Source organism: Leptidea sinapis, chromosome 22 (assembly GCF_905404315.1).
Source record: "Leptidea sinapis chromosome 22, ilLepSina1.1, whole genome shotgun sequence".
In the NCBI taxonomy this organism is placed as follows: domain Eukaryota; kingdom Metazoa; phylum Arthropoda; class Insecta; order Lepidoptera; family Pieridae; genus Leptidea; species Leptidea sinapis.
Window position 1 is genome coordinate 10,007,501 of NC_066286.1, and position 12,842 is coordinate 10,020,342.

Below are 12,842 nucleotides of genomic sequence, written 5' to 3' on the forward strand. Positions count from 1 at the left end.
TGAAACAGTTTGGCTATACTAGGCTGTTGAGCTTATCAAGAATGAGGGGTCATGGTATCTTTGTTGCAATTTATCTACGGCTTTTGAATGTGTTCAACACGCTAGAGCCTCCATTTCACTAAACAGTATAATTCAGAAAGTTGATTTGAATGACAGGGGAATTGGTGGCACTTTTCTCAATATGGGGTACCACAAGGATCTATTTTTAGGCCGTTCCTCTTGACACTTGTCCTCTGTTGACACTTGACTCTTATTCACAGTAAAATGAAACCAAGTTACGTATGACGAAGTATGCAATGTTCTATCTGACATCGTGTACTGGATATTCACCGATAGCAATAAAACCAAATATTTTAAAATTATATTTGTTAAAAATGTAGATGTTTGGTTAAACGGACATATATCAAACCAGTGAAATCTGCTATATTCTTTCCTCAATATTTGCGTGGATTTTTTATTGGATTAAATATAACTATAATATAATTTATTTCCTTACACCTATCCTGCTATTCTCAAGGTGCGGTGTCTGTTAAATAAATAGTCCTCTCATTGTAATAAGACTGAAGTCAGAATAAAGTTGTGTTTACAGTATCACGTGATTGTTACAGTAAAGCTTTCAGTTGTTCAAACAGCGCTCTGCAAACATTTTAGTTCATACACATATTTTACTTTGTTGTAAGAGATTATATTGTACATGATTCTGATAGTTTATCTATTATTGTTTTAACCGACTTAAAAAGGGAGGAGGTTCTCAATTTGATGGGTTTGTTTTTATGTATGTACACCGCTGAGATTTATGATGCGATTTAGATGATGCATCTTTAATTAGATGCGGAATATTTGCTATTTGGTTCCATAAAATTTGACATAGTTTGGCCCAGTACTTTTCATTTTACGAAAATTTTTGTTTACGTGGATGATATAATAATAGTTTGTGTACAATTTTTTTAGGACTCTCATTTAGGCTGATTATATATTATTATTAACCCGTGTCCCCATAAGTGGGTCTTAGGTTAGCTGTTATTCATAACTAGCAAACGTTCTTTTCGATATTAATTCATTATCTCACAAGAACGTGAAATACGAGTTTTGAACAGAATTTTTTACGTGTTGATTCCTTTTCTCTGTTCCTGTTTTTGGGATTTATATTGTTTGAGGCACGTGGCACCTTTTGTAGGCCTACCCGTAGTTACTTAAAAACATTCTATATAATATATTATGACAATAAAAAGAAACAAAATCTTATACTTTACGTGATGAAATCTAGAAAAATCCTACTGTAGTTTACAAAACAACCTGTTGCAGACACTAAAAAGTAAAAATTAAAAAAACTACGTTGAAAAAACCAACTTCAAAAACAGAAAATTATACAATTACAAAGATTTAATTTACCTAATACACCTCATTTGCCTGGCAAGCGTATGTACCCGCTATTATATTTGGCTTGGCACCGACTTAAACTCTATCAATAGGTAGTGTTTTATTACTATTAAAGGTCTCTTCTTCTTTATTATGTAATTGTATACTTTTCAATTTTTGAAGTCGTTTTTTTAAACTTAGTTTTTTTAGGTTATCAAGCACTTCTTTTTCTAAAGTATTTAAGCATCGTGGGGCTGTATAATTATATTATATTCATGTTTCATATTTACATTTTCAGTAGTATTTTGCAAGAATTGGTCCTTCATAATTTAAACAGCTACTCGTTGGTGTATAAATGGCGTAAATTATCAGATCATATTCAGATCAACGAAGTTAATTCCTTATGTCATCTAGAATTTATATCCAACTTAAGTAAATTTTAAAGTGTATATTAAGGTATATGAAGTACATAATCATGTCAGAATAGTGGAGTGGAGTACTTCCACCAACCTCGAGCATTGTCCATAACTTATCTTCTTCGACTCGCCCAAAAAAGCCAAAAACGTTTGGAGTCACAAGTAGGTTTGTCAATATCCGAGCTACTTCAAGATAAAAACATTTTCAATTCCGCATTAAATATTAATAAGCCCTCAAGTTTTATATAAAACATCAGCATAGTATTTTCTTTGATTAACGCGAATGTTCGTCAGTCCCCCTAACGAAAACGAGATCTGAAAAAATCTTGAAACGTCGTGCTAACTAAAATAAAAATGTTACTTTTACGCAAAAATCTAATGTAAAAACAGTTACAATTACACGCGTTTTATCCATTAAAAGCGTTTTATTTAAAAAATAGCAGCAATGATATATTTTCCATTACAAAGCGGCTCGCTATAATCGTAACTTGAATTTATGCCATTTCTAATCAGCACTCACCACGATACAATACAATTATGTACAGCACAATGAAGCGATCAATTGAAATCGATTTCTGTTTTATTTTTACTGAGAACTAGCCAACATGTGGTTATGCTGTATTTTCTTAACCTTAACCGTAAGTTTTTCATAATTTTTGCAAATTTTAGTAACATGTTTTAAACTACCAGTGGGAGGCTCTTTTCCACATGCCAGCCATATTTATTATGGTTTACCACAACGGCGCTTCTCATAAAAAAAATATTTGTTTCAGTTGGGATCGCTCTTTCAGGCCAGATATCTGGATGAGGATATGCTTTTGTTTTGGAAGCGTTGTAAGTAAGATTTTTTTATAAAGTTTTGTAAATAAGTGCATGTTCAAAATAACCTAATGGATAATCGATACCTTAAAGTCGTCAGTATAGACTAGATCCTGTAGGATCTCGAGAGAAATTATTTATTTGAATAGTTTCACCATTAAACATCAATAAATTATAAAACATTATGACATGCATTTACAGGTGTAAATATCAATTAGATACATGCATAGATTTATAATATACTAACGTAAAGACTTACAATGTGTGAATGAGAAGAACATCTGTAACGGAGATACGGCAAGATAGAAAAGAAAAATTGTTTTTCCCATATTTTTGTATGCTGCAGAGACGTGGACGTTGCGACAAGCCGAGAAAAAGAAAATTGATGCTCTGGAGATGTGGTGCTGGAGGAGAATGCTAGGAGTTTCATGGACCGAGTTTCGCACCAACGTCTCCATTCTCCAAGTCCATTGAATGAAAAGTGGCGAAGTCTCGTGGGGCGCATCACATCTGCCCCAAACGATTCCACGTGAGACTTCGTGATGACCACGACCGCTCTGTCAAGAGTGTAACGGCGAAGAAGAAGAAAAGAAAAGCGAATCTTTTGTTACTGTAACCAACTTTTGATTGACAAGACGTAAACAGACAGCCACGCTTGGCATTAACTCCAGCTGGGTTGCAACAACTAACTTTAGCAATAACAAACATTTTATTTATTTAGAACATTTCTTTACATTGATGCATTATATTTTTTTATAATACTGACTAAATATTATGTACTTAATGTAACAAACAATTAAATCTACCACATGCTTCAATAATTTTCACAAAGTAAATAGTTTTAGAGGTAAAAAAACATATATGCTAACAAGTATTAATGGAAAAAATTATTATTATAAACGACTAAGAAATAAATGCAAAATTTCAAATTCAAATTCAAATTACATCTAATATATATAAATTACGTGACACGTTGTTTGTCCGCGATGGACTCCTAAACTAATGAACGGATTTAAATGGGGATTACATCATGAAATGCAGTTTAGTCCAACTTGAGAGATAGGATAGTTTTTATTTTGATTTGGGTCCCAAAACTATTTTTATTTCCAATATTTGTTTTGTATGGACATATTTGCTGTGACAGAATTTATTGACGCACGGTTTGACAGTTATGCTGTGAAACAATTCCACTATAACAACAGGGGAGCATTTCTTACGAAATAATTCTTGATGTTTTGAAATATTATTGGCAAATTTCTATAAAACAGTTTTTTTTTTTAATTATCTACAGAACAACGTCTGTCGGGTCAGCTAGTTATAATATATAACTTACGTATGATAAAAATAACAATGATGAAAAATTATACATAATAGAAGATATAGAGTCAAACAAACCCGTTACCGCTGTCCTGTGTATACGCGATGGCATTACTGGCGTGCATGGGCACAACTTGCATGGATCCGCAGCGTGCTAGGTACTCGTATATGCCAGTAACTTTCATGCCAGCTACTTTCCCGATTTACTGGCACGTGTATCCCCGTCTTAAGCTATGTGTGACAGCAAAATTGTACAAACACGTACATTACAATGACAGGTAACAAACACCTAACTACACTGATGCAAAATAATTGTAAACGAGAAGACGAATTGATTGGAGTGAAATTCATGTATGGTTGAGGCAACCCTGTCCGCAAATTGGACCCAATTAAGGAGTCTTATTACGGAAACAGGAGGCCCCACACATTGTCATGCAATCATGTGTACATAATGACCGTTTATGTGGTAAAGGTTTACAATTAACCTTTACCACATAAACGTCTTTTATCAATTCTGTTGAATTTCGTGATACATTTGTTTTGAACATTTTGCTAAGATCTTTTTTGTTGTAAAAGCATATACCTACATCGCACCATAAAACACGTACTAATTCAACTTAGCCGAGTAGTAGGCATAATAAGTGTATCTTTGTTCCTCGTGTTAACATCATGGATATGACAGTTTCTAGAAAGTACATTCGTTGCTAAAAATAGAGCCTAGCAGCACATGAGTAAATATACGGTACAGAGGCAAAACTTCTTAAGAGTGGGCAAAATTGTTACCTACTTTGGTAGGGCTGTCACAAAATGTTAAGAGGTATTAAATAAAACATGTGTTGTTAACTTTTTTATTGGGTTTGATCATCGATATTAAATAATCCTAGATACATGATTTCAAACAAAAATTACAGTTTAACATCTATTAATATAAATTATTAATATATATCATTGTAGTAGTGCAATCATTTCGCGTGGTTGTATGAACCTTAGTCTCTGTTACTTTAAATTTACTCATGTGCTTGCAGTTTGTCGTTATTTTTCTCGAAATGTTCATAGCTGTCGTTATAACGTATAAATTTTCTAATTTTTTTTCTATAATTTTAGCAGAAGCTGTCGGCTGCAAGCCTTTTACATCATACACAGTGGAATGCAATCGATGTGTGTGTGGTGCTGATAGTATAGAGTACTGCACCCGAATGTCTTGCTTAGTGCCAGGTAAGTGTATTCTATTATCTGAATATTCATATTGTATTATCAAAATCTTGGAAGTGTAGCATCGGTCACTCTTTTGGGCTGGGTGTTTCTTATCAGTTCTTCTCTCCATGTCAAAGCCTCTTTACGAGTGTTCAATATAAATTTGTCCAGTAATTTCACTAGCTACGGCGCCCTTCAGACCGAAAATGCTTACACATTACTGCTTCACGGCAGTTGTGGTACCCAAAATCTAGCCGGCATCCTGTGCAATGAAGTCTCCCACTGATAAAAAATGTCCTTCTCATCCATAAATAAAACTCTGAACGCCACTAATATTGGAACGCATTAACTTCCGTCTCTAGACTGATAACTCAGCCATGCATTGGCGACCCATTACGTAGACAGTCGTTTCTGAGTCATAGATTTTTATAACTATTAATGTATATCTAATTTTAAATATTTAAGAATAGGGAAGTCCCAGGCCCAAGGATATCGAAAGAGGCAACTAAGGTGAAGGCATTTAATAGTGTGAAGCTCTTTAGAATAGGATGTCGGCTAGATTATGGGTACAACAACTGCCGTGAAGCATTCATGTTCCGTAGCTAGTGAAATAACTAGGCGAATAAGACTTAACATCTTATGTGTCTTATGTGTTATCTTAGGTGACGACCGCAATTGTAGTGCTGCTCAGAATTTTTGGTTTTTTCATGAATCCTGAGTGGCACTTTCATGTAATGGGCAGGGCGTATCAATTACCATCAGCTGAACGTCCTGCTCTTCTCGTCCCTTATTATCGTAAAAGAAATGTGTACAATTTGATTGTTGTTATTTTATTATTTATGAATGTTCTTTAGATTATAATTTGTATAGTTATTTCTTTTTAAGTGTTTCATCTAGTGTGTGTTTACTGTTTTTTTTTTTCCACTTTACTTACTCTGTTAATATTTATAGTTAAAGAAGAAAAATAATCGATATATTATAGATATTGTTATATTCTCACGGCACACATATTATATTGTAATTAGAATATATTTTCTCTATAAGTGAATATTGTAATATTCTTCTGAGAAATAAAGTTCTTAAATCGGAAATCGTTATTTACTATATTATCCGCCATGAAGTCACTACAGAATCATCTGCTAATGACTGCAAAACAACAAAAATAATTATGTTTTATCAGATTGAAAATAAATAAATAATTTCTTTTTTACAGAAACAACAAGATCCGATGAAAATTCAGACTACTCAAAACAGGATTAATTACATTTATAAAACCCACATCTGTAACTTTTAAATTGACATAATTTTAATAAGAAATTTTTACTTTCAAATTAATGGATCATATTAATATATTGGCAGCTTAAGACTAAGATTGCATTGTTTAATAAATTGTTATTAGATAGTTAACTTTTACTATATATTTTAAATAATTTAAATTCTTTGATTTTATTATAAGTCTTATACACGACACGCCACAAGTTAGGATATCACCCTCACCATCTGGATGTGTGGCGGTCCTCCACAGTGCGGTTTTCAAGGAGCTTTCTTCCACGTACTACTAAGCTGTGGAATGAACTTCCTTGTGCGGTGTTTCCGGGACGATACGACATGGGTACCTTCAAAAAAAGCGCGTACACCTTCCTTAAAGGCCGGCAACGCTCGTGTGATTCCTCTGGTGTTGCAAGAGATCGTGGGCGGCGGTGATCACTTAACAACAGGTGACCCGTTTGTCCTCCTATTTCATAAAAAAAAAAGACTTGAAGGGTCACACAAAATTTCCTGCTGTCCTGCATAACAGTGTCAGAAACGCTGATGAACTACACATCTGATGATACTCTCAATCATATTTCTTAAGCCATCATTATTGCAACAATACTTAAATCCTCATCATTAACCTAAATTGGAACACATCAAAATGATCAATGAATGAAATGGTGAGATCTGAATGCACCAAAGATATGAATCATAATGAACCGAAATATCACTTTCGATACAATTATAAGCTATTGCATAGCTTCTATCGCGGGCCTTGAGCGTGGGGACCGATTCCAGAAATTCCGTAACGAAAATAACCTAACACTTACTTACTAGATGTATATAGATATTTCGGCACGCTTTTTACAGTTGCCGTGGAACAGCGGTTATCACATATGCTCGTTGTGCAGAAGGTCCCAGGTTCGAGTCTTTTTATCACGTTTTTTTTAATTTTTATTATTATGACAAGCATTTTTATATAGTTTCACCTGTCCCGTTGTCTGTCTGTAATCAAATATTGCAAGTTAAATTTTACTCAGTTCCCGTTTGCTTTTTTTAAAATTAATTTTATTAAAAAAAAATACTGCATAAATAAAATAAATAAATAATTATAATTGCATAAGTATAAAAAATGCTATGCAATAGCTTCACCGCGGCAGTCCCCGAGTGCCACACGTCTTTTTCGCTAAATATCAATCTAATTGTATTTGTTATGGAAACATGAAGTGGCCGCAGAGTTGTCTAACACAGTTTCTAAGGCACCCAGCCAATAACCTTCAGGAATCGAGAGCAGTTAAGTTACCTCTCTTTCACAAAATCATCAAAGTTTTAATTCAGAATTACAAGCATTTTTAATTTATTACAAACATAATGCAATTTTCTTTACAAACCTAACAAATCTATGTCATGTTCAATAGTATTAGTAAATACACGCACTAGTAAAAAAATAAGGACTCCGTGTCACCTAACATAACAGTGTAGCACCAAAACAAGCCGATAAACGTGTAAATACATACCTCCACGCACATACTTACACTACTACAGGCCGATGGGTGGCCATTATCAGAAATGTCTTGTTGTTCGTTGTGAAAAAGTGTAAAAACGATACTATATAAGTATTTGTGGCCATATATGATTATTTAAGGGAGAAAAAATTGTGTAACTGGTATCCCCCGTAACCGCACACACACTAGCATAACGGTGCTTCACTTGCTAATATCACTGCGCGGAGTCCTTCTTTTTTTACTCGTCTGTGAGTAAATAGTTAAAAATTGTTCATACAATTTTATATATATAGAATGATTAACATAACAGCTCCAACTGTAAATATTTATGGGTACTTTGGTGATTTTTTTTCGCAATGACTATTAAAAACAAAAATTTAAAGAAAAATGAATTTTCTTCTCATAGTCTCATACACATAGACATGTGTTTTGTAAGTATTTAATAATACTGAATTATCACGCTCCGCTTCGTAACGCTCGGCTTGAGTCAACCTAGTTAGTTATTTTTATTTTAAATAAATTTTATGAATAAAAATCTGCGCATTCTTCAAGTTTTCAGACGTGGCATGAAGCAAACATTTTGTGTATATTTATTTATTATATATATAAACAGGATGAATCAAAAATACAATGAATTTTTTCTTGATTGTAATTAGGTACAAGTGAAAATTATCAGATAAGACAACATTAAACACGGTTTATAATTGAAAACCCAACACGCAGATAACAGAAAACAGCGGATCACTTACAAGTGAACAAGAATATTATCAATTTTTTCATTCTCTGCCAAAGTGAGTGCCGCAAGCGAAATCCTTTGATTTATCCTCAAATTGCTACCCTTTGTAGCTCAAGCTATTATCGGGGCGCGCTTTAAGCGTCGTTAGGAAAGACAGCCTCTTTATTAACTTTAACATAAATTGCGCTCACTAATAGAATTATATTCACGTTTTAATACCTGTATAAAATAGCATTACTGTTATTTATTTAAGTAAGGATGTTATGTTTTGACGACCTGTATAGCCCAGTGGTAAGTGACCCTACCTATAAACCTAGAGGTCCCGGTTTCGAATCCCCGTAGGTGCAAGCATTTATATGATGAATATGGATGTTAGTTTCCGAGTCATGGATGTTTAAATGTATTTATGTATGTTTATATGAATTTATGTATGTTTAAGTAAGTATATCGTATTAAATATATCATTGTCTTGTAACCCATATCACAGGCTATATATATGCTTAACTTGGGGCAAGATAATTTGTGTAAAAAGTGTGTCAATATTATTATTATTATGTTTCTCAAGGAATAGAAAGAACCGAGTGATTTAACTAATGCTAAATGTTTACCACACAAGATGTATCAAGATAGCTTAGGTAAATCTTTTCTTTTGTCTAATAGTTATAATTCTAATAATGTTTAGTTTTAATTCCTAATAGTTTAGTTTAAAGTAAGTAGTGGTTAAGTATGTACACATAATTAAATGTTTTTTAAGCGCATTAACTTGCCAACAAACTGTTAAAGTTTGGCAAGATATATTAATAAGTTAAAAGTGTACTTATTAAATTTAAAATAAATAATAAAAAGAGCTAAGGTGGAAATGGACAGGAAACATTCTGTGGGAAAGAGATATTGACAAAGGCCGTTAACAGAATGGTATGCAAAAGACGAAAAACGAAGGAAGGGAAGACAGATTAGAAGGTGGGAGGATGATTTTAAAAGGATATCAGGACCGCACTGGATGAGAGTAACTAGAGACCGAATAAAGTGGAAGTCATTAGAGGAGGCTAGAAAGACAAATTACTAGTTAAGTTGATTTAAGATTTATTTATAAGAAAAATTAAGTTAGTAGTATTAATAAAGGCTTATTATATTTAAGGGCACAGTAGGGTTTCCTTGTGATGTATCCATGATTTACGTGGGTAGGCGGGCGAGTAGATCAAGAGCTTCGTTATAATAAAAGTACGGGGTGGATCTACAATCACTTTTTATAACCGATGTTCCACCTGAACACGTGGGGCGCGTGCGCAACTTCTTTACAACATTGTTGGCAACATTGACAGGTAATCGACTAACTAATTAAATTGCTCCGTCATATTTAACTTTACACCGTCGCTTCTCTTACAAGTTGCAACATATTTTTTTTATGGAATAGGAGGACAAATGAGCGTACGGGTCACCTGGTGTTAAGTGATCACCGCCGCCCGCATTCTCTTGCAACACCAGAGGAATCACAAGAGCGTTGCCGGCATTTAAGGAAGGTGTACGCGCTTTTTTTGAGGGTACCCATGTCGTATCGTCCCAGAAACACCGCACAAGGAAGCTCATTCCTCATCCACATATTGCAATAAAATTAACGTTTTGAAGGTACCCACCCATATTATATCATATCGTGAGGTCCATTATTGGCAGCTTTAACCCAGGAGGCTCGAGTTTGATTCCCGGTATGGGATAGTACTATTTTGTCTCCTACATCCTATGTCAAAGCCCCTGTCAAAGCCTTGAGGGCTGACAGCATAAAGGAGGTTTTTAGTCGGTAGGGATTCCTCACGTAAGCTATCCGACAAACCAGTCCCGTTTCAGGGTTTTCGATATGTAAATATATATTCCTCCTATGCAAAAAATAAATAAATAAGAATAAAATTGCTATGGCAAATAATATTTTTTACGTATTCATAATGATGCATAAACATATTCAAATATGCTATACTAGCTGACCTGGCAAAAGTTGTTTTGCCATATAAATTATATATGTTAACCTTCCTTGAGCTTCAACGAATCTATTACAAAAGATTTCATTGAGATGGGTCGAATAGTTTAGGAGCTATTAGGGAACATACAAACATACATTCTCTTTTATATAATAATATACATTATTAATATTTTCAATAATCTATCGAGCGCAATCACGGTCCCACTTCTAATTATTATAGTGAGTCTACGATTAGATAAGACATATCTTGTAATAGGCCAGTGGGAGGCTCCTTTGCACAGGATGCCGGCTAGATTATGGGTACCACAACAGCGCCTATTTCTGTCGTAAAGCAGTAATGTGTACCGGTCTGAAGGGAAACGTAGCTAGTGAAATTACTGGGCAAATGAGACTTAAAATGTTATGTCAAGTGACGGTCGCAATTGTAGTGTTAGAATTTTTGGGGTTTTTCAATAATCCTGAGCGGCACTTCAATTTAATGGGCAGGGCTTATCAATTACCATCAGCTGAACGTCCTGCTCTTCCCTTATTTTCATAAAAAAAGGTTATCTTGAAAAATCCCTAGTTTATTCCTTGTACAATGTATCTAACGAGCCGCTCGACAATCAAACTCGCTAAAGGTTCTTATTATTTTTGAACAATAAATCATACAACAAAAACTTGCAATTCCCTCACAATGGCTACCTGCAAGTACGCCCAAGAGAACTATGCATAGTCCGGAACACAAAGCAATTACCGTAACGATAAAACTAAAATTGCAATTCGCAACCTTACAGCCTTAGTACTAAGGACTTACATTTACGTTGGACAAGCTTGTAATATATAGAGTAATGGAAGTGGTATGTTATAGGAATATAAAGCCATCGTAACACCAATTGAATTATTAGTAGGTTTGAATACAGGGTCGTATTTGATCGCGGGCCCCTAACAAAGGCCCGGATCGGTAATGTTAACCTAAATTGAATTTCTTCCCAGACTTCAGCAGCCTTATGTTTGACTTTGAATAAAGGCTTAGCCCAAAATCAATACGTATTAATTTTATTTTTCCAAGTTCACATTATACTTATTGCGCCTTAAAGTAAATTAGGCATAGCCTGTGCGGTGGGTGCAAGCCAACGATATATTTAATCCAATATACTTACTTAAACATACATAAATAGATAAAACATCCATGTCTCGGAAACAAACATCCATATTCATCATAATATAGATGTTTGCACCTACCGGGATTCAAACACGGACCTCTACCTTAGTAGGTAGGGTCGCTAGGGCTATATGGGTCGTCAATTGGTAAGCCAAGCTGCAAAGCGTGCTTCTCTGTGTAGATCAGTTTAATCATTATTCGGGCTTATTAATTTTTAAGAAAATTTAGTACAAATATCGAGAGTATATTAACATCAATCCATGCTACCTTAGTAATTTGATCCAACTCGGTTTCTATAATCACATTTATTCACCATGTTTTACCATAGAGGCTAGTCTTCCTTGGAGTTCATTCTTTAAGTCGAATATTTCTCTATGGATGCAAGTAGACCAAAAGCGTACAAAATATAACGTATACACAATTACTACTGTAGCCGATTGAGAAAACAATATAATGTTTTTTTTCATATTTAACATAGCATGTATTCTGCCTGTCAGGTGAAAACGTTTCACTCTGGAATCTCGCAAAAAGAGGTTTCATTTTATTGAAAAGTAGCCAATTCGGCAAAACGACAATTTCATACTTATATCACTATTATTAAAACATCTACTTAGTTTAGCCTATTCTAAGAAAAGTACAAGCATCAGAAATTAAATATGCTGTTAGACCTTTCTTAGTTCTTGTATATGATATTCGTTACTAACACTATCAATGTTGCAGTGCCTTTACTGTCCATGTCCGTATTAACACATCCTATGCCATTAATCGGCTTGACGTGACAATACTTTCACTACATCTCTGCAAGAAGTTCTGATGATCGTATAGTCGCTATTACATCTAAAATGGTTAATAGTTACTGCTTAATTAGTAGACTGCCTAGTTCCTATTAAAACACAGCGCTCCATAGAAGCTTCATAGGGCCCCAAATATCGTCAGATCTTCTGTTACACAATCGAGACATATTTTATCTAACGTTTCAACGTTTTACAACCATGAAAATGCCCATTTTCAGTTAGAGACTAAAACGACTTCCTAGTTCTCTAATTCTACACACAGAATCGCACTGTTGGTCCCACAACTGCTTGACAGGGCCCCAAGTACACTCAGTACATCTCTGTCGAAACAC

General features: G+C 34.3%; 1 long non-coding RNA gene across 1 annotated transcript; it reads left to right on the plus strand.

Moving 5' to 3' along the window:
- Positions 1-2,273: 2,273 nt before the first annotated feature.
- Positions 2,274-6,535, plus strand: LOC126970906 (uncharacterized). Its single transcript, XR_007730720.1, has 4 exons — positions 2,274-2,413; positions 2,549-2,609; positions 5,016-5,126; positions 6,319-6,535. It is a non-coding gene; the product is annotated as an uncharacterized LOC126970906 (long non-coding RNA).
- Positions 6,536-12,842: the final 6,307 nt, after the last annotated feature.